The sequence below is a fragment of the Rhinolophus sinicus genome, linkage group LG15 (assembly GCF_036562045.2).
Source record: "Rhinolophus sinicus isolate RSC01 linkage group LG15, ASM3656204v1, whole genome shotgun sequence".
In the NCBI taxonomy this organism is placed as follows: domain Eukaryota; kingdom Metazoa; phylum Chordata; class Mammalia; order Chiroptera; family Rhinolophidae; genus Rhinolophus; species Rhinolophus sinicus.
This window is the reverse complement of record NC_133764.1, coordinates 50,055,113-50,070,689: the sequence shown is the minus strand read 5'-3', so window position 1 is coordinate 50,070,689 and position 15,577 is coordinate 50,055,113.

Sequence of the window (15,577 nt, the reverse complement as noted above, 5' to 3'; positions counted from 1 at the left end):
TTTGTGGTCTGTGCATCTTTTCCCAAACTTGAAAACTCAGCTGCCAGGAAATGTCATACTGAGGATATCACCCCGTTCTTTGTATAAAATAACACCCAGGAGCTTAGTGGGTTACACGGAAAACCTGATACGAAAATCTCTTCTCATACCTTCACCTGTAAGTTGATCGCAGTGGGAATACATGAACAGGAAAATGTCCAAGTAGAGGTTCGGGCTCAAAAGATGCCCTTTCACAGCGGGGTTAGAACTCCTCTGGGATTGCTGTAGCTAAATGGATCAGCGCGTTTGTGGCGTCATAATCTGGGAAGGGTAGGTGACCGAGTGTGGGAAGGGGGAGGCTGAGGTCTAAGCACGGAAACGGAACACACCCTGTCTGTCTCTGGCTCCCTTTGGTTCTCAAGGCCTTTTCTCCAAGAGTGCCTTGTGAGAGGGATGCCCCCCACGGGCCCAGACCAGTCTTATCTACCTTCCCACAAGAGAAGGGTGTGGGAGAGGGTCGCATTGGTGCAGCAATGCCCTCTGTTCCCCCAGACACAGAAGAGCCGACTGGTAGGGCACACGTAGAGCCCACATCAGTAGCACACGTTGTAAACTGGCCAGCCAACCATATTTGGTAATAAACTTCTGGGCTGTTTGGAAGCTGTTGGGGCAGTTAAGTGACTGTTAGTTTTGAAAGTGCATTCTTTGTCAGATTTGTCATCAGAACAGACTAATACCTGGAAAAGGTTGGCATTAAAGTTAAAACCTATTTTCTTTGCTACATAGAATTTAAAACAAGGTTTTAGGGGCTTACATAAAACTTAATACACAATACTTTCAGGATTTGCCTTCTTTGCTATATAGAATTTAAAACAGTAAGGTTTTAGGGCCTTACGTTAATTTTAATACGCAATACTTTTAGGATTTGCTTCCTTTAGTTATCTCAGCTAGGAGGTATGTTACACGGACATGAAGAATACGGAGGTTGAGGCGGGGCCTGGAACAGAAGCCAGGTCTGCCCACTGACTGCCCAGGGGCTCAGTCCAATGTCCTTTGCTGTCTTCCTAGAGGCGTGTGCAGAAGCAACTGTTAATGGGATTTGCTCATGGAAGGGTGGGCCTTGCTGTGTGGATAGCGTTTTTTTCCTAATGTGACTGTTGGACCACCTGTGTAAGAAGTAACGGAATAGCAATTAAAGTGTAGATTCCTTGGACCCATTTCAGGCCTGCAAATCGGAACTAATAAGTTCTCTAGGTGATTTTTAAAGAATCTTAGGTACAGTTTACATGTAAAATTCACCCTTTTTAGTGTATAGTTGAATACAGTTGAGTAATCACCACCAGAAGATAAGAATTGCATCACCCAGAAATTATCTCTAGGTAATTCTTATGTAGGTTAAGATTTGAGAACCACTTATCTTAGGAAAAAGAAATAAAAACTTGAAGTATGGGCCAGAATAAAAGGGGTCGGGGGTTGTTTTGAATGATTTCCTCTGTTTCAAGAAGGTTTAGACCTGACAGCACACGAGTATCATGTCATCTGCCAGCTCAGAATGACACGGCTGCCTGGAGTGGAGAACTGTGGAAAACTGACTCAATGTGGAGTCAGGACTTCTGCGTTATGACTCTGACTGAGCCCCCGTGAAAGGAACCATCCCACCTTGTGTGGAATGAGTTGGTATCATTACTTAGAAATGTCTCCACCCGACATTTAATGATATCTTTGAGGAAATTAGAAATAGGAAGTGACTCAGGATTGGAAAACACAAGGAAGAAGAGATGAGATGGTGACAAGCATTCACTGTCAGCTTGCTCACCTGCCATCGCAATCCTGAGGACATGGCACAGCATTTCCTTGCCCTGTCCTTGACATGCTATGCTTACATTAAACTGTATTTGGGGATTGTGAAAGAAAGCCTAAGGAAGCCCAGTGCCGATGCCTCAAGGAAATGCTGACCGGATTCCCTCTTTACCACGGGCCACGCCTCCCACAAGTGTCCTCGTCCAGTTTGCTCTCCGGGGCCATCACAGACAGCATGGGCTGGCTGACAGCCTGAAACTCCAGGCGAGGCAGAACCAAGCAACTGTTCATAACCGATTTCCATGCATAGCCAGTGACCTGAATGGGACCTGACCAAGGGGAAAAAGGATACAGAGCTAGGTAGGTTTTTTTCCGTTTTATTTTTAGTTTGTGTAGTCCTGTGGAAGTAAAATTTTATCTTTGCACTGGGAACACTGAGAAACACTGACAGGGGGCTCCTTTGGTCTGGCCCATTTTTCTGAAAGTATGTTGCAGCTGTGGCTCCTGCCCAGCAGGCAGAAACGTTGGATCCTGTACCCAGGTGCCATTAAGAGCCGTGGCAGGCGTCACCACTGACTGCAGAGTGGTCTGCATGAGGATTTGGGCTCCTTAAGATTTTTTAAAAATATTTTTATTAAAATATAGCTAACATACAATATTATATTACTTTCAGGTATACACCATATTTATTCACTTACCTAAAGAAGTGAACACCGTGCTAAGTCCAGCAACCATCGACACTGTACTATGTATCACAATATTATTGACTATTTTCCCTGTGCTGTATATTACATCCCCATGACTTACTTGTTTTATACCTGGAAATTTGGACCACTTATTCCCCTTCATCTTCCCCACCCCCTTTGAATTTTTCAATTACAGTTGACATTAAATATTTTATATTAGTTTCAGGTGTACAGCATAGTGGTTAGCTATTTATATAATTTAAGAAGTGATCCCGCTGATTAGTACTCACCTGGCCTATATATAGTTATTGCCATATTATTGACTACATTCCCTGTGCTGTGCTTTACATTGCCATGGCTATTTTGTAAATACCAATTTGTACTTCTTAATCCCTTTACATTTTTCACTCTGCCCCCCAACCCCCTCCCATTTATCACTCCAACAAATCTAGTACCCATCTGACACCATACGTAGTTATTAGGTTGGTGCAAAAGTAATTGCAGTTTTTGCAATTTTTTTAACCTTTTAAACAGCAATTACTTTTGCACCAACCTAATATTACAATATTATTGACTATATTCATTATCCCCATGATTACTGTGTAACAACCAATTTGTACTTCTTAATCCCTTCCCCTATTTCACTCACCCCCAGTCCCCTCCTATATGGCAACCATTAATATGTTCTCTGTATCTATGATTTGTTTCTCTTTTGTTTATTTTGTTCTTTAGATTCCACATATAAGCAAAATCACATTGCATCTGTCTTTCTCTGTCTTACACTCCATTCAGCACAGTATCCTCTAGGTCCATCCATTCTGCCGCAGATGGGAAGAACCCATTCCCTTCCATGGCCGAGCAATATTCCATTGTATATATGTACCAACTCCTCTTTATCCATCCTTTCATCGACAGACACCCAGGCTGCCTCCACATCTAGTCCATTGTAAACAATGCTGCAATGAACATACAGATGCACACATCCCTTTAAAGTAGCGTTTGGGATTTTTCAGATAAATATCCAGAAGTGGGATTATAAGGTCCTTCTTTGTCTTTTGTTATAGTCTTTGGCTTAAAGTCTATTTTGTCTGGTATAAATATTGCTATCCCAGCTTTTCTTTTTAGTTTCCATTTTCATGAAATATCTTTTTCCATTCCTCTACTTTCTGAGTGTGTGTGTCTTTTAATCTGAAGTGATTCTCTTGTAGGCAACATATGTAAGGGTTTTATTTTCTTACCCACTCAGCCCTCCTTTGTCTTGATTGGAGCATTTAATCCATTTACATTGAAAGTAATTATTGATAGACATGTAGCTATTGCTATTTTATTATTCATAATTTTGATCATTTTTTTTCCATCTTAAAGAATTCCCTCAATGTTCCTTGTAATACTGGTTTGGTGGTGAGGAAGTCCTTTAGATTTTCTTGTTTGGGAAGCTCTTTATCCTTCAATTCTAAATGATAGATTTGCTGGGTAGAGTAATCTTGGTTGTAGGTCCTTGCTTTTCATCACGTTGAATACTTTGTGCAAACACCTTCTGGCCTGCAAAGTTTCTGTTGAGAAATCAGCTGACAATCTTATTGGAGCTTCCTTGTAAGTTACTAGTTGCCTTTCTCTTGATGCTTTTAGGATTCTCTCTTTGTCTTTAACCTTTGCCATTCTAATTATGTGTCTTTGTGTGGGCCTGTTTGGATTCATCTTGTTTGGGACTCTCTGTGCCTCCAGAACTTGTATGTCTATTTCCTTCAGCAGGTTAGGAAAGTTTTCAGTCATTATTTCTTCAAATAAGTTCTCAATCCCTTGCTTTCTCTCTTCTTCTGGTACCCCTCATATGATGTGAATGTTTTCATGCTTGATGTTGTCCCAGAGGTCTCTTAAACTGTCCTCCTTTTTGTGGATTTTTTTCTCTCTTTTTTTTTAATTTATTTTTTTAAATTTATTGGGGTGACAATTGTTAGTAAAATTACATAGATTTCAGGTGTACAATTCTGTATTACATCATCTATAAATCCCATTGTGTGTTCACCACCCAGAGTCAGTTCTCCTTCCATGGATTCTTTTTCTTTTTGCTCTTCTGATTGTGTGTTTTCTGCTACCTTGTCTTCCAAATTGCTGATTCAGTTCTCTGCTTCATCTGTTCTGCTGGTGATTCCTTCCAGTGCAGTCTTCATTTCAGTTATTGTAGTCTTCACCTCAGACCAGTTCTTTTATATGGTTTCTATGCCCTTTTTTATGCTTGCCATCTCTTTGTTGAAGTTCTCACTAAATTCCTTGAGCATCCTTATAACCATTTTTTAAAACTCTGTCTCTGATAGGTTGCTTGCCTCCATTTTGTTTAGTTCTGTTTCTGGAGTTTTCCCATTCTTTCATTTGGGACGTATTTCTTTGTTTCCTCATTTTTGCTGTCTCTCTGTTTGTTTCTATGTATTAGGTAGATCTGCTATGTCTCCCAGTCTTGGCCAGGTGGCCTTATGTAGTAGGTGCCCTGTGGGCCCTGGCACAGTCTCCCTGGTCACCTGTTCTGGGTGCTCCACACGTGTCCTTTGTGTGGGTTGTGTGTGCCCTTCTGTTCTAGGTGAGCTTTGATTGCTATTGGCACGCCAATGGGTAGGATTGATCCTCAGGCTGATTGGCTATGGGGTTTGGCCACATCCACAGCTTACAGGTTGCTGTGAGGGAGGCTTACAGCACTGAATGGTATTCGCCCCTATGGGCTCTGGTTCCTGTTGAGATTGCTCTTTGGGTGTGCCACTTGTGGGGCTAAGTGGGTGGTGCTCTGCTGTGGTCTGAAGCCAACTTCTAGGCATGTTGGTTCTTGGGCCTCTTGGGAGGGGCTTCAGTGCAAGCCCTGGTCACCCGTTGCCTGTGACCAGTCAGGGCCTACCTGGTAGGAGCTACAAAACAATCCATGGTTGTTTTCCTGCCTGTGCTGACCCTGGAGGGACATGGGAGAGACCACGCTGTGAACTGAGGACGGCTGCCACCAGTAGTGGGCCTGGGGTAACTCTGCAAAAAGCCAGGACACCCTGAGGCCTGCTGCCACCTGCTGGATCCCTTAAGGTTCAGCCACTGAAAGCCTTGCGCGGTACATGAGTTGGATGAGGCAGGGTCTCAAGGAGTCACTAGAATGGAAGAGTTGTGGTCACTAGCTTAATATAGACTCTGGTTTTGTGCCAGTGCGGAGTCTGGAGCTACTCAGCAAAAGTCTCAGACTGCAGCAAGGCCAGCTGCCGCCTATCAGGGTCCTGTGGACTCCGATAGTTTTTTAAGAAAGAGTGAAATGCAAGTAGTGCTGGCTGCTCTCAGAGAAAGTGCCTCTGGCATTGGGGGAATTGGGTAGGGAGGGGTTCTACTGAGTCAACAGGGCGGAGCCGTGAAGCTCACCAGACCAATCAGATTCAGATTTGGCCGGAAGCTTAGGGGGCGGGTTCAACACATTAAAGATGGCAGCTGCCCACAGGCTGCCCAGGAAGCAAACAGCACACAGGGAAAATGCGGACTGCCCTCCAGCCCTTATCTTGAAGCCATGCACGTCAGTCTGCCACCCCCGCCCCATATGCCTCCAGTGCTCCCCGAGTTACTGTCCCTCCACTGGAGCCTAAGGTGAGTGCCTATGAGCGAGTAAATCTGTGCCTGGGTCATTTAAGAGGACGTCTGGGTTTCCCGCTGCTTTCCATCCTACCCGAATGGTTGGAATCCCCACTGTTTTTCACAGTCAGATGTGGGGGCTTCTCTTCCCGGCACCAGTACTCTGGGCTGGGGAGGCTGGTGTGGTGCTGGGGTCTCTCGCTCCTCCAAGGGGACCTTTTGTGGCTGAGATATCCCCCCAGGTCTTAATTGTCACACAAAGGTTGGGGCGAACTGGTTTCATGTCTCTGCCCTTCCTACCATTCTCGACGTGGCTGCTTCTTTATATCCTTAGTTCTAAAACTTATGTTCAGCCAGATTTCATATGGTTCTCCAGGTTGACTGTTCCATAACTTTGTTGCAGTTTTAATGTGTTCATGGAAGGAAGCAGGTACAGTGTTTACTCCACCATCTTGGATCTCTTTTTCTTAAGATTTTTTTAATGGCAACATCAAATTGTCAATGGATTGTTTACTTCACATTCAGATAGGGAAATGATCGTGGATAAAGATTTGCAGCTGTTGGAGTCAGTCATGATTATAGACCAGCTTGTGATTATGCTGTTTAATTCCAGTGGTTTGCTTCTAAGGGCTCGTTGACTTAAAAGAGACAGAATGTGAGGTGGGGACTTTTACTTATACTCATTGTCCTTAGGCTGTGAGCGGCCACTCAAGCCAGCTTTTCTGAGTAGTAGGCTAGGATCCTGGGAAATAGCTTGGAGAAGGAAGTGTAGACCATTCAGCATAGATATAAGCTGTGTGTGTGTGTGTGTGTGTGTGTGTGTGTGTGTGTGTGTGTGTGTGGCGGCGGGGGGGGTGTAAGGGGGAATATGAAATGCCATAGCACAACTAGGTACTGCCAGAGGAGGTTGTGAGTAGGTTAACATAGGTTAGTCTGGAATAGATGTCCTGGGCAGGAACCCAGTACCCTTGATTTTGGGTTGCCAGATAAAACACAGGATCCACTGTGAATAATTTTTATATATTGCATAGAACATACAGATATTTTTTTAAAATTTTGTTTATCCAAAATTCAAATTTAACTGAGTGTTCTGTAATTTTGTTTGCTAAAACTGGCTACCCTACCTTGATTCAGATATGTTGTGGGGACAGAGTCCCAGAAAGCAGTGTCCAGGCTCTCAACCTCACGTGGAAAGGTGCTGGCTTGGGTAGTAGATGGCCATCAACTATGACTAGTTGGCCATCAGCTGTTACCGGTTAGCCATTAGCCACTAATATAACTGCTGTGGCTACGTTGGTTGGTTGGTTGGCAAGAAGCTGACGGCGGATTGCAGTTAGCAAGTGCAGTTAGTAGGCGGATTGTGGATTGTTTTGATGCTACTTCCTGTATCTCACCCGGCCACCAGCGAGACAAGCGCAGGAAGACTCCTCGTTGGGGTACTGGCAGATGTTTGCTTTTGTGTCTCGACCAGCCGCCATCGAGACTATAGTGGTATGATTCCCCTATCTATGGCTCCGTTGGTGTTCCTTTTTGGCCTCACCATATCCTGCGTTCTTATATGGGGAGCGGGAGCTGAGACCCTGCGTTACACATGTGCTCTGAGGCCTGGTAACAGAGGATGGAAAAGGCTTTAGTCAACTGTTAGAAAAACTGTGAACATTAACTATATGCTGAGTCTGGGTCACTTCATACAGAAAGGTGGTAAAAAATCATTCAAGGAAGAATGCGTTTAGGTCTTCCCTGTTATAGCAATTCTCCTTTGATGCAAACCATTTTTTTGATTCTATAATTTTATCAGCAATTTAATAGCTATGTCAACCCAAACTCAGGTATAGCAGCCAACCTATTTTAAAAAAAACTTTAATGTATCAATCCCACTTCTGGGTATATATCCAAAACAATTGAAAGCAGAATCTCAAAGAGATGTTTACACACCCATGTTCATTACAGCATTACTCACAATAGCCAAGAGGTGGAAGCAGCTCACATGTTCATTGACAGGTGGAGGGATAAAGAAAACATGGTGTATACATATAATGGACTAGTAATTCAGCCTTAAGAAGAAAATCCTGTCACATGGCTGAGCCTGAGGACATTACACTAAATGAAATAAGCCAGTCACAAAAGCCAGTCACAAATACTGTATGATTCCACTTATATGAGATATTTAAATTAGTCACAATCATAGAAACAGAAAACAGAATGGCGATTGCCAGGGGCTGGGGAAATGAGGACTTGTCAATGGATATAGAGTTTCACTTTTGCAAGGTGAAAAAGTTATAGAGATCTGTTACATAACAATGTGACTATAGTTAAACTACTGAAGTGTACACTTAAAAATCATTAAGAGGGTAAATTTTATGACTTTTTTAACCACAATTAAAAAATAATAATTTACTAAAACAAAATAAAAGAATTCTGATCACTACTAAAGGATATAAAAGAGTGAAAGTCCTCCTCATATTTTTTCCTACTCCCATTCCTCAGAGTTAATCACTGTTTAGTTAACATTTCTTTCCAGAAATATCTATGCACATATAAGCATATACGTATCTATTCTTTGCTTAGCAAAGCATTTATTCAACAGCATTACAATTATCTTTAGTAATAGCAGGCTACCAGACCCTAAATCCAAAACTGGTGGGACCAAAATTAGAGAATTTACTTAAATTTAATTAATTGTCTTGAAAGGAAACACTTAGAAATTTTACCAGGAACATCTACTAGTGTACATGAATGAACTTTCCATAAACATTATAATTAATGCATTTTAATGCAGACTATGTAAAATGAAATGTAAGAGCTCTAAAGGTTTTTTAAAGTTATGGAAATTAACTTTGTGGGGGCATAATTTACAGACAATGAATGGGCCCTTTTTCCTTGTGTAATTTTGTGTAATTCAATGACTTTGGTGTCTTTTTTTCACTACAAATACCATTGCCTGCTGTTTTTTTGTTTTGTTTTTGGTTATTTTAATAACTCTTTCTGGTTATAAAGATATTATCACATGCTCCTTATAAAAACCTTGGATACTTCAGGAAAAACAAAAGACATCAATAATCGCCCAGTCCCTAAGAAGCCATTATCAACTATAGTCTTTTTAAAAAGCACACATGCATTTATACATCTTTAAACACAGAAAAGTATGTAGGAAATAAAAATGGTCCACCTTCCACACTCAAATAACCCTTGTTGATATTTAAAAAGTAATATACGTGCACATGTCTTAAAAATGAAAACTACCAAAATGTATTAAATGGATGAAAAATAAACATCCCTTTCCTAATGGTTTCAGTCCCCGAGCATAATGGCTAGTCCATTTTTGTGACTTCTCTATGACAGGTTTTTTTTTCTATGCATACCCAGTTTCCCTGAAAATAAGACCTAGCCGGACAATCAGCTCTAATGTATCTTTTGGAGCAAAAATTAATATAAGACCCAGATATTATATTATTATATTATATTAATTATATTATTTTTAAAACCCAGTCTTATATTTTAGTAAAATAAGACCGGGTCTTATATTAATTTTTGCTCCAAAAGACACATTAAAGCTGATTGTCCGGCTAGGTCTTATTTTCGGGGAAACAGTATATCAACCTGTATATAAAGTGTCATCCTATAAATACTTCTTCTATTTTTTCACTTACTACATCTTGGAGTGCTTTTCCTACAAACACTTGCAAACCTACTTTGCCGTTTTAATGACCACTCTACTTGATGGCACAACTGTGGACGCTCTCAGTTTCATACTTCCGGCTGCTAGTAACACGATGGCCTCACCATGGCCCCGTGTTCTCAAGAGAACGAAAGAGTGAATTTTTTATCTGAATTTGCAGCGCTTACCAAAAGGAGCAGTGATTGCTTCCATAGAAATAAGATTTCCCCATCAGGGAAGGTAATGGCCCACTGGGCTTCAGCTCTGCTGGCCACGACACACTGGGGTATTCGCTTTATTTCTGGGCAACATGCTTTAGGAGGAAAGTGGGTAGTCTGGGGCGGGTCCATGGGGGCGTGACAAAACAAGGTCTGGGTCCATGGCCCATGAGGGGCACTTAAGGGAACACAAAGGCCCTGTTGCCTGAGGAAGAGAATTGCCTGGAGGAATAAGCGTCTTCACATACTTATAGGACCGTCCTAGGGAGGGGGCATTAGTGGGTGAGGTGATAGGGAGGCAGAACATGGTTACAATTTAAGTTTTCTGATAAAGAATCTGTTGCTTTTTGAGGTGGTATGTTTCCCGTCACTATAGGAATTTACACCAAAGCCAAGCTGGGGGTTTTGCAGGAGAAATCAAGTGGGAAGTGGATACTGTCCTAGGTCCGTCTCATCTTCGGATTCTGCAATTCTGTATGAATAAACAGGATTCTGCTCTCCATCCCCTTTTAACAACACGGATTCTTAGGATTTTTTCTTTACCTCTTGTATTGTTTCCCCTTAAGCACCTGGAGATGCCAGACAAGTGTTTTAGTAAGTAAACACTATAAATCTTTGACATTTATGAAATACTCGGAAAAGGGAAGAACCCATAAAAAGTCCTGTGAAGGGAGGGGCTGGCCCTCGTGTTGGAGCAGGCCTGTTCTACCTCCGTGCTCGGCTGTCTCCTCTGGGCCGCAGCAAAAGCCATGCGTGAGCGACCTCGCCAACAGGGATGTGTTAGGTGATCTGACGTAAAGGTCTTAGTAAAGGCTGTGCGGGAGGTGCAAAGAGGTGGCCAACAAGACTCTGGGGGGCATATCATTGCAGAAAACAGGACCTTTACATAATTGTCAGATGAGTATTACAAGCCACGTAGTTTAAGGGGGCACCTCTAAGGCTGGGTTTCCTTACCTGGGAAGTGCGGCTGGTGCTAGACCTGCCACGTTTGGTGAGTGTGAGGTTCACCCAGGATGCTGTGCCAGCGCCCAGCCGAAGCACGCGATCACAGGGGCTGAGTTCTAAGGCGTCGTAGGTTAGGATGCCTGGTGCTGGAAGAGTGACGTTGCCACTGATAAATCTAGAAAGGCTAAAAGAGAAGTTAGTTGAGGTAGAGGGGTGGGATTGGGAATATAATCCCCATTCTTTCTCTATAGCAACAAGTCAGTTATCCTTTCTATTGTGTAGTGGGAAGTAAATTTCTCCAGTGTACATGCCAAGGAGCATGTCTCAGATGAAAATTTTGCTTCTACACCCTAAAGATCACTCAAATTCCAGATTCAACTCCAGTGACCCGGACAGTTGTAGGCCAGGCTGGATTTTCAGGTCCAATTTTGTGTTTCCCTTTTTTCCCTCCTAGCTCAACATATAACCTTGGCACTACATTTGTTTTCATTCAACAAACATTTATTAAGGACCATGAATGTTGCAGGCACCAGATTCCTTGCTGGGAACACGACACTGTGAAAGGTAGCCCTAGCCCCATACTTCATGGAGCTGATGCTTCCTATGGGGAGGCGGGGTTTGGACAGGCTCTCAATGCAGTGTGCTGAGCTCTCTGACCTAGAAAGTAGAACGAGGAAGTGCTCCAAGAGCACATGGAAGAGACCCCCACCCAGGCTTGCTTTCCGCAGCAAGCAACGTAAATTGAGACCTAAGGGATGTTTAGGTAGCCAGATAAAGTGGTGAAGTCATAAATGGGGAGAGGGTCCAAGGGCGAGAACCTTCAAGTAACTGAAAGACATTCCCAAGGTTGGAGCCTACCGGGGACAATGAGCCCGAAATGAGCTGGAAAGGAAAGTAGCAGACCAACAGGTGAGCCAGAGCTCCCAGGTTGAGGAGGGACTAGAAAGGGCTCAGCCAGAAAAGTGGGGCTGGCTGTTGTCAGAACCCAGGTGATGGGATGGAGAAGGAGATGGATTTGGAGTTGGCAACCTGCAGCGTTTGCTCCAAGAGCTGGATGAGTGGTGAGGAAATGGGATGGTGGGAGCGGGCAATTCTATCAAGAAACATGGCTGTGAAGATGTGGGGCCAGTGGCCAGGTTTTGGGTTTTGTTTTTAAGGCTGGAAACATCCTGGGTTATGGGAAGGAGATAACAAGGAGAGGATTGGTAAGTGGTTGGATGATGTCCTCAGAAGGCAGGAGGGGTTGGGGTTCAGTGTAAAGGGGAGGGGTTGGCCCTTGGGGGAAGTACCCAAGAGCGCCGGTAAGAATGCAAGTGGGACGATGGGTGGTGAGCACACAAAGCAATATACAGATGATGTATTATAGAATTGTACACTTGAAACTTATGTAATGTTATTCACCAATATCACCCCCAATAAATTTAATTTTAAAAAAAGAATGCAAGTGGGGTGCTGGCCTGGCTTTAAGAATGGGGTTTCTCGTGCTCGCTTCGGCAGCACATATATATACTAAAAAAGAATGGGGTTTCTGATTGAGCAGAGAGGTTATCTGGGTGAGAAGGGATAAGATGGGGTGAGTTTGCTAGGGAGCAAAGGAGGTAGAATTAAATGGTGGGGAGGGGGGGGTTCACCAGCCAGGTAAATGCAGGTGTGCCGAGGCCATTGCTGTGATCACCCAGTTGAGATTGGCGACTACAGTTTGGTAATGATGTCAGTCTGGGCCCCCCTGGGAGTCTCTCTCCCCCTAAGGTCAGCCCTGCCTCCCACCACCCCACTCTTGTGCTTAAATCCTCAAGCCAGGAATGAACCTCAGATTAGGGAAATGGCAGGTGCCTCGACAAAACAGAGTTTCCCGGGACAAACTTTATACAGTCTATGGAGGCGCTGAAACATATTCCTGCGGTGGCCTCTGGAATGATGGTGGCACCTTATTTTCAAAGGCTCAACCTGGAGGGAGTTACTGGGGTCAGGCGGGAGAAAGGCAGACAGTGAGTTATTTTTAAACCCAAGTGGGCACTACAGCTGCCAGGGAGAAGCAGACGGCTCTTGGGGAGAATAGAGATTGGCAGCTGGTCAGACACTTGTCAGGAAGCCTGTAGGCTGCCAAGTGGGCAAGGGTTCAGGTGGCGAAACGCCAGGACTGTGCATGAGGGGTCGGACTGGGGGTGGGGGGAGCAGCAGTTAACACTTCAGAGCCCAACTGAAGCATTGCCCGAGAAGGCAGTGGGGGCCCCAGCATGGAGCCCAGCGGCCAGGGCTGTCCCCAAGGCAGCACGGAGCCAGTGAGTATACTGGACACTGCCATCCTTGTGCCTTCACGCGGGGTGGATCAGGCTTGGTCTCCATTCATGGTCAGGTGGACCACATGAAGAGCTTTGTGTGAAAGCAAAGGGCAGCCAAGCATTGGGGTGTCCTGTCAGCATCCTGGGGGGCTTAGTGGCACCTTGTCCCCTTATAAATAGCTGACCTGGAATTCAGCGTGTGGCTGAGGGGGAGGCTCTCGCCTGTGCTCTGCAGGGATTAGGGAAGTGCAGATTAGGGTATCATGGCGTCATGGGCTCATGGACTCATGGAGCAGGAAGACACTTCTGTCCCGAAGCTTCAGGTGGTGGAGGGCCCTCCTGAGCACTTCCGCAACATTGCAAGGGCGGCCAGTGCACGTTACAGGAGTTGTCACCAGGGATGGTGTATAACGTCTTAAACGCCTCTTAAAGGACACAGTAGCAGTAGTTTGAGTCATGGACTAACCTACGTGTACTTCCAGCCTTTGCTTTCAACACCAGAAGGCATGAAGAGATCCCTATGAATGCTAGAGCCAAGGTCAGGGGCGTTGAGGGTTTCTGGGTTTGAGGGGAAGTCCTCAGGGACCTGTGTGAGGTGGTGTGCAGATCTCAGTTCCTTAAATGTATTCGTGGTTCCCCCAAATGGGAATCTCCACCTTCAATGGCCAAAAGTTGAAGCTCAAGCTGTCACTGACTTGCCTCAAAGTCTTTTTGGCAGGAAGTGGCTTCCTAAGCACTGAGCCTCCGTGCCGGGGCTTCCTCTGTTCTCCTGTTGACCTTCTGAAAAAGTTGATAGAAATCTTTATCTACAGCAAGTTCCTGGGGGACCAGAGCTGCTTTCAGGGCAGGGCACATCTAGGTCTCTCACTAAGTTACCATTTCCCAATCCTGCCAGAGTCATCCCAGCTCCGAGCTTGCCGTCTAGGAAAGTACGCAGATTCCCTCTGCCTTTAAATGAGGTCTGTTCACTGCAGAGGATCCAAGTTTTTCCTGCTGTAGTTTGTGACTTCCCTTGTGTCCTTGCCTTATTTCAGTTTCCTGGGTTTAGATAATGCTGCTTAACAGCCTCAGTTATTGTCTGACCGACACTATCCAATATGGTAGCCACCAACCACATGTGGCGATCGAGCACTTGAAATGTGGCTAGTCCAAACTGAGATGTGCTTGAAGTGCAAAATACAGTTCTGATTTCAAAGGCTTAGTGCAGAAAACAAATCCCAAAAAACAAACAAAAAAGCCCAATGTAGCAAGCTCACCACAGTCCAGCTCCAGGGAGAGCTGTTGTTCCCAATCTTAGCTGTAGAGGGCGCAGCTCACTGGCCCATATGGGAATTGAACAGGTGAACTTGGCGTTAGGGGCACAGCGCTCCAACCACCTGAACCACTGGGCTGGTCCTCAAAAAAATGTATTAATAGTAACTTTACCTGTTTCCTTTTGTAATGGGACTATTAGAAAATGTACAAATACTTATGTATCTTGCATTCGTGGGCTGCATTCTGTTGTATTGGACAGTGCAGATCTAGACATGGGCGTGGGCCGTTAAGGAATGTATTATCACTTCAACTCAAGTGGATTCTGAATGCCTGCAAGGTGCAAAGTGGGCTTAATGACCCCAGCTTTCCATCCTGGCTGCCTTTAACTTGTGAGGGCACCAAGGGGAGTCACACATCAGCCTGAACAAATAGAACTGCGATTGAAATCTGTACCCACGATCTACCCAGAAATCCTCACTAGATGAGCGCTGGTTTAGGGACAGACAGCCTGGGGTAGTGACCTTATCAAAGGATTTTCTACCTTTGGGAAAAAAAAGTACCTGGGAATCCCTTGCAAGAAGTGGCCTTTGCAATAAATCTCAAAGTTCTGGTTCCACACGCTTTGGGAACCTCTCTGCCAGAACTGCCTGTGACGTGTTTTGAAGCCAAAGTACTTTTCAGAGTATCTATCTGAAACAAATCTGATGTTCCATTCGAGCCTACAGAGCCCTGTGCCTGGGCAGATGGGAGGAGTACTGGCATCAGGGGCCATCCGTTGGGCAGGTAACACTTGTGGCTCCAGTGTTCGGCTGAAGGCTGAGAGACAGGTGGTGAGAGGAACAGGGCACCGACCTTCAAGAGCCACAAGTGCTGGGCCTCACCTGTGCCCTCTGCCATTTGCCTGCCAAAAGCCACTTTTCACTACCCAAGGGTGAGCTGTACGACACATCAGACTGAGTTTGAAGGTCATGACAGACTGGCCACCGACAAGGAGTAAGCACAGGGGTGGAGTTGAGAGGCAGGGACAATGAAGAAAGGTGAAAACTGGGTTTCCTGCCCAGAGCAGAGATGAGGGCAAGCCACACTCAGGTCATGACTGGTGCACCCAGAGATTGTAGCTGGGCTGCTTCAATCCTTGAGCGGAATGGGAAGAAGCTGACCGTCTGC